The following is a 6139-nucleotide window of genomic DNA, read 5'->3' as shown; positions in this document are numbered from 1 at the left end:
TCAAATGACAGGAGACCAAATACTAATATTTACATTTTACAAGGAACATTTGCGAAAATGAAATGAAATGATGATGATGATGACGAAATGATGATGGTTTACATGCAAATTTACCAAAACAAAGACCGAGCCGTCCACTCAAAATTTCGATCAGCTGTTCGAATCTGTCTCATAAAATGGCTTCTTGTGGCGGTGAGATCGTGAGAGAGCAGAAGAAACTGGATCAAGTGATCTCAAGAATGAGAGAAGAATGGATAAAAAAGAATCAAAAGGAACAACCATTGAGCAATAACGTTGGGTGTGGGATCTTCACAGCATATAGCGAGTCAGCCACTCAATAAAATGATTAATAGTTGTTGGCTTTCTGAGATGAATAATTTAGAAGGGTTGTGTGGAAAATACTATCAGAAGCGCTGTTATGTCATAATTGGTTAGGGTCTGGGGAATTAATGTTCTTATTTGTTTGTATGAACCTAAGTTTAAAAGTTCTGAATGTGAGCCAACAAAAATATAAACCAGCTAAAGCATCGCAAGGATTCCGTGAAATTCTGGCTGATAGTACGAAGAATCCCGAATGGGATTTCGTAGACACCCGACTTAGCGAACCGTAAAATTCTGTTAAGGTTTCAGAAGAATCTCGGATGCAGTTGAAGAGAATATTGACCAAGAATCCAGGGAATACCGACCAGAATGCTGAAGTTCCGTTGCATCGCGAAAGGGATTCTGAAGAATCCCGACTGGGATTCCGAAGAATCCCGACTGGTATTCCGAAGAATCCCGACTGGGATTCCGAAGAATCCCGACTGGGATTCCGAAGAATCCCGACTGGGATTCCGAAGAATCCCGACTGGGATTCCGAAGAATCCCGACTGGGATTCCGAAGAATCCCGACTGGGATTCCGAAGAATCCCGACTGGGATTCCGAAGAATCCCGACTGGGATTCCGAAGAATCCCGACTGGGATTCCGAAGAATCCCGACAGGGATTCCGAAGAATCCCGACTGGGATTCCGAAGAATCCCGACTGGGATTCCGAAGAATCCCGACTGGGATTCCGAAGAATCCCGACTGGGATTCCGAAGAATCCGGACTGGGATTCCGAAGAATCCGGACTGGGATTCCGAAGAATCCGGACTGGGATTCCGAAGAATCCGGACTGGGATTCCGAAGAATGCCGACTGGGATTCCGAAGAATCTCGACTGGGATTCCGAAGAATCCCGACTGGGATTCCGCAGAATTCCGACTGGGATTCCGAAGAATCCCGACTGGGATTCCGAGGAATCCCGACTGGGATTCCGAAGAATCCGGACTGGGATTCCGAAGAATCCGGACTGGGATTCCGAAGAATCCCGACTGGGATTCCGAAGAATCCCGACTGGGATTCCGAAGAATCCCGACTGGGATTCCGAAGAATCCCGACTGGGATTCCGAAGAATCCCGACTGGGATTCGAAGAATCCCGACTGGGATTCCGAAGAATCCCGACTGGGATTCCGAAGAATCCTGACTGGGATTCCGAAGAATCCTGACTGGGATTCCGAAGAATCGACTGGGATTCCGAAGAATCCTGACTCAGATTCCGAAGAATTGACTGGGATTCGAAGAATCCCGACTGGGATTCGAAGAATCCGACTGGGATTCCGAAGAATCCCGACTGGGATTCCGAAGAATCCTGACTGGGATTCGAAGAATCCTGACTGGGATTCGAAGAATCCTGACTGGGATTCCGAAGAATCCCGATCAGATTCCGGAAGAATCCCGACTGGGATTCCGAAGAATCCCGACTGGGATTCCGAAGAATCCTGACTGGGATTCCGAAGAATCCTGACTGGGATTCGAAGAATCCGACTGGGATTCGAAGAATCCTGACTGGGATTCCGAAGAATCCGACTGGGATTCGAAGAGTGCCGACTGGGATTCCGAAGAATCCCGACTGGGATTCCGAAGAATCCCGACTGGGATTCCGAAGAATCCCGACTGGGATTCCGAAGAATCCTGACTGGGATTCGAAGAATCGACTGGGATTCGAAGAATCCCGACTGGGATTCGAAGAATCCTGACTGGGATTCCGAAGAATCCTGACTGATTCCGAAGAATCCCGACTGGGATTCCGAAGAATCCTGACTGGGATTCGAAGAATCCCGACTGGGATTCCGAAGAATCCCGACTGGGATTCGAAGAATCCCGACTGGGATTCCGAAGAATCCTGACTGGGATTCCGAAGAATCCTGACTGGGATTCCGAAGAATCCTGACTGGGATTCCGAAGAATCCGACTGGGATTCGAAGAATCCTGACTGGGATTCCGAAGAATCCTGACTGGGATTCGAAGAATCCCGACTGGGATTCGAAGAATCCTGACTGGGATTCCGAAGAATCCCGACTGGGATTCGAAGAATCCTGACTGGGATTCGAAGAATCCTGACTGGGATTCCGAAGAATCCTGACTGGGATTCCGAAGAATCCGACTGGGATTCCGAAGAATCCTGACTGATTCCGAAGAATCCTGACTGGGATTCCGAAGAATCCGACTGGGATTCTGAAGAATCCCGACTGGGATTCGAAGAATCCCGACTGGGATTCCGAAGAATCCCGACTGGGATTCCGAAGAATCCTGACTGGGATTCCGAAGAATCCTGACTGGGATTCCGAAGAATCCTGACTGGGATTGAAGAATCCCGACTGGGATTCGAAGAATCCTGACTGGGATTCCGAAGAATCCTGACTGGGATTCCGAAGAATCCTGACTGGGATTCCGAAGAATCCTGACTGGGATTCGAAGAATCCCGACTGGGATTCGAAGAATCCTGACTGGGATTCCGAAGAATCCTGACTGGGATTCGAAGAATTGACTGGGATTCGAAGAATCCTGACTGGGATTCCGAAGAATCCCGACTGGGATTCGAAGAATCCCGACTGGGATTCCGAAGAATCCTGACTGGGATTCCGAAGAATCCCGACTGGGATTCGAAGAATCCCGACCTGGATTCCGAAGAATCCCGACCTGGATTCCGAAGAATCCCGACTGGGATTCCGAAGAATCCCGACTGGGATTCCGAAGAATCGACTGGGATTCCGAAGAATCCTGATCAGATTCGAAGAATCCTGACTGGATTCGAAGAATCCCGACTGGGATTCCGAAGAATCCCGACTGGGATTCCGAAGAATCCCGACTGGGATTCCGAAGAATCCCGACTGGGATTCCGAAGAATCCCGACTGGGATTCCGAAGAATCCCGACTGGGATTCCGAAGAATCCCGACTGGGATTCCGAAGAATCCCGACTGGGATTCCGAAGAATCCCGACTGGGATTCCGAAGAATCCCGACTGGGATTCCGAAGAATCCCGACTGGGATTCCGAAGAATCCCGACTGGGATTCCGAAGAATCCCGACTGGGATTCCGAAGAATCCCGACTGGGATTCCGAAGAATCCCGACTGGGATTCCGAAGAATCCCGACTGGGATTTGATTTCGACGATTTTTAGTAAGGATTTTTCAGAATTCCAGCTGCGGGATTGTAGATTATGAATTAGAATTCAGTAATTACTGTTGGATTGTTAAAATCAAAAAATAATCATGAGTGGTGTAGACTCACGAACAACACACCTTATAATAATGGTGTAAATGTCTGCATAATAAACATCATACATATTTAAAAGATTGGCTCACCCTAGAATCCATCCATGATAGAGCATTTCTTTCAAGGTCTTGCCGTTCTCTTTTCTCTCGACAGCCACCCATCGGCAAGCGTAAACTTTCTCGAGCATATGACGATGATTAGGTACCATCGATGATGATCACCACCATCATCACCTTGCTTTTCCATCCGATCTCTTCCAAGGTTCAATTACACTCCGATTTGAGCGACGAGAGAGCGAGAGTCACAATCGGGCGCATCCATCCATGTTTCCAAGTGCAGGTTCAAGGAGAGATGTAACCATTCTTGGAGCGCTTTTGCGGTTGTTGTGCGCATGGGAAAGAAAGTTGGTTTCGTTTCGGGGAGTTGGGAACGCAAGAGCGAGAGATTTCAACGGGACCGCAAGAAACGACCGCGTAGGTCCGTGGCGGACGACTCGACAACGACGGGTGCCGATGGGTCCAGTGCTATCAGCACGGATTATTCCGCAGTAACGTCTTTCCGGAGAAGCACGTGTATGACGTGTAGCGTGTATGAGCACTGCCCACTTGGAGAGGACCGGAGGTGACCGAAAACAAGTGCTCTAATTTGTGCCGCGCGTTCGTGTGCGTGTATCGAAGTGGCCGCTGAGGCGTGTTGCGTCCCCGGCCGGATCAGTTTGTGACTACCAACGGTAGGAGGTTGAAAGTAGCTTTTTTTCGCTAGTTTGGGAGACAGTGGCACAAGTTCAAGTTCATGTCGTAAAACGGTTTCAATTACGGGTTACGTTATGGCAGTGTTCTAGTTCTGGAAACGAGGGGAGTTCACAGAATTGTTGCGAATCAATTGTTGCAGAAAATGATAAACCGTAATCTCACATAGTTTTTTTTTGTTTGATTATATGTAAAACGTGAGTCAAAACCAACTTCGAGAAACGGCTTCAGAGTGAAATAAATGGGGAGAAGGAACACCATCGCAGCAGGGCTCGATCAAAATAAAGGATAATTGGATTTAATAAATCATCGTACAGCGAGTTTCCAGTTTTTTCCCCAAATACCGCAGGAGGAGTGTCTTCAGCGGCGGTAGTTTTATTTTGCTGTTTCAAAGTGGATATTTTGATGTTTTGTTGATTCTGTTGGTTAGCAGATGTTCGCTACACCGCTCCTCGGTTTCCTGCAGCGAGAGTGAATTTTTAGCTGACTCAGACCGGGGGTTCGTCGCTTGATCGTATTCGCCGAAAAGGGTGATCAGGAATTTCTCCAGCTGCAAACTGCATGGTGAAGCAGTTACTGCCTATAACTGATACGCCCAGTGTGGGGAAGTGATAATCGCAAGTGGCAAGTGGAAGGATTTTTTTTGCGAAAGAGAAGAAATTATTGCTCGGTGCAGGTGCTTGACTTGACCAGAAGAAGAAACGACTGATACGAGGATAGTGGTGCGTTGACCTAAAAGGTGGCAAGTGGAATTTCGGATCTTCTTTTTGGAGGTAAGTTTAATTGGAATCGGGAAGGGGTAGCGAATAACATACTATTGATTGTTTCTCGACCGAATAATGGTAATTATTGTTAAAAAAAAATATATGTATGATGTATGATGGACAGCTTTATCTGCTTCAAATATTATAATATATTGTTTTTTTTTTCTAATTCTGAATCTTAAACCTTGACATTAATATCATTCACAATTTGCCAAAACAAGCATCTTAGTGAGAACATATAAAAATATAAGTTTCACAAACCGCAACTTTTAGCCTCATTGTTGAGATGCTTTCAAAATGAAGAAGTTTCTTACAGAAGGTGATATTCGTGCCTGCCGATACAGTCAAATATTTCAATGGTAGAATTTGGCTTGAACGGTCCATCGGAGATGATAAGCATACAATTTATCTGACAAACCTTTATAGCGAGTATGCCTTGGCCCATGCGGGATATTAGGGAAAATGAAAGCATTCAAAGTAAATCTCGCTCAATGGTATTGCTAACGAACGAATTGTCATGAGTTGATTTTTTTTTGCTATCCACAAAGTCGACGGCATAATTGAAGTTGCAATCTTGAAAGATAATTCAAATAAAAGCGACTACTCCTCGATCCACATTGACTGTTTTGTAGTTAAGCACGCGGAGTTTGATCCTTAATTATTGAACTGTGTGAAATAAAACCGTTCTGATCAATTCGGAATTGTCTTGAAAACTTTCACCTCAGGCAATTAGAATGTCATAAAGGAATTAGATTCTGTGGATCATATTCGCCAGTCGACTTAAGCCTCTCCTAAGTTTATGATGCGCATCTACGTAATATCTCATTGGAACGAAGTGCCGTTTAAGGGACACACTGATTGATTAAGCCATTACTTTAAATTGTACAAATTGCAATCAAAGAGTAATGAACGGATTCACTGGTCGACAGTAAATTTGTATTCGCGATGCTCATGTGTTGCATTTGTAGTTCTCGACCTCTGAAATTGACTGGTTACTAGCGTTTGTTGTTTGATTGGGAAAATTCCGAGATTATTTGATCACAAAAC

The 6139-nt window shown here is 45.8% G+C and overlaps 1 protein-coding gene across 1 annotated transcript in view; it reads left to right on the top strand.

The window, feature by feature from the left end:
- Positions 1-4023: 4023 nt before the first annotated feature.
- Positions 4024-6139, top strand: part of LOC134205831 (uncharacterized) — a 180416-nt gene continuing 178300 nt past the window's right edge. Inside the window, exon 1 of the mRNA XM_062681449.1 lies at positions 4024-5101. The gene's annotated coding sequence lies outside the window, so the exon portion shown is untranslated. The remainder of the gene's footprint in view (positions 5102-6139) is intronic.

This window comes from Armigeres subalbatus, chromosome 1 (genome assembly GCF_024139115.2).
Source record: "Armigeres subalbatus isolate Guangzhou_Male chromosome 1, GZ_Asu_2, whole genome shotgun sequence".
In the NCBI taxonomy this organism is placed as follows: domain Eukaryota; kingdom Metazoa; phylum Arthropoda; class Insecta; order Diptera; family Culicidae; genus Armigeres; species Armigeres subalbatus.
This window is presented reverse-complemented; position numbering and strand designations above follow the sequence as displayed.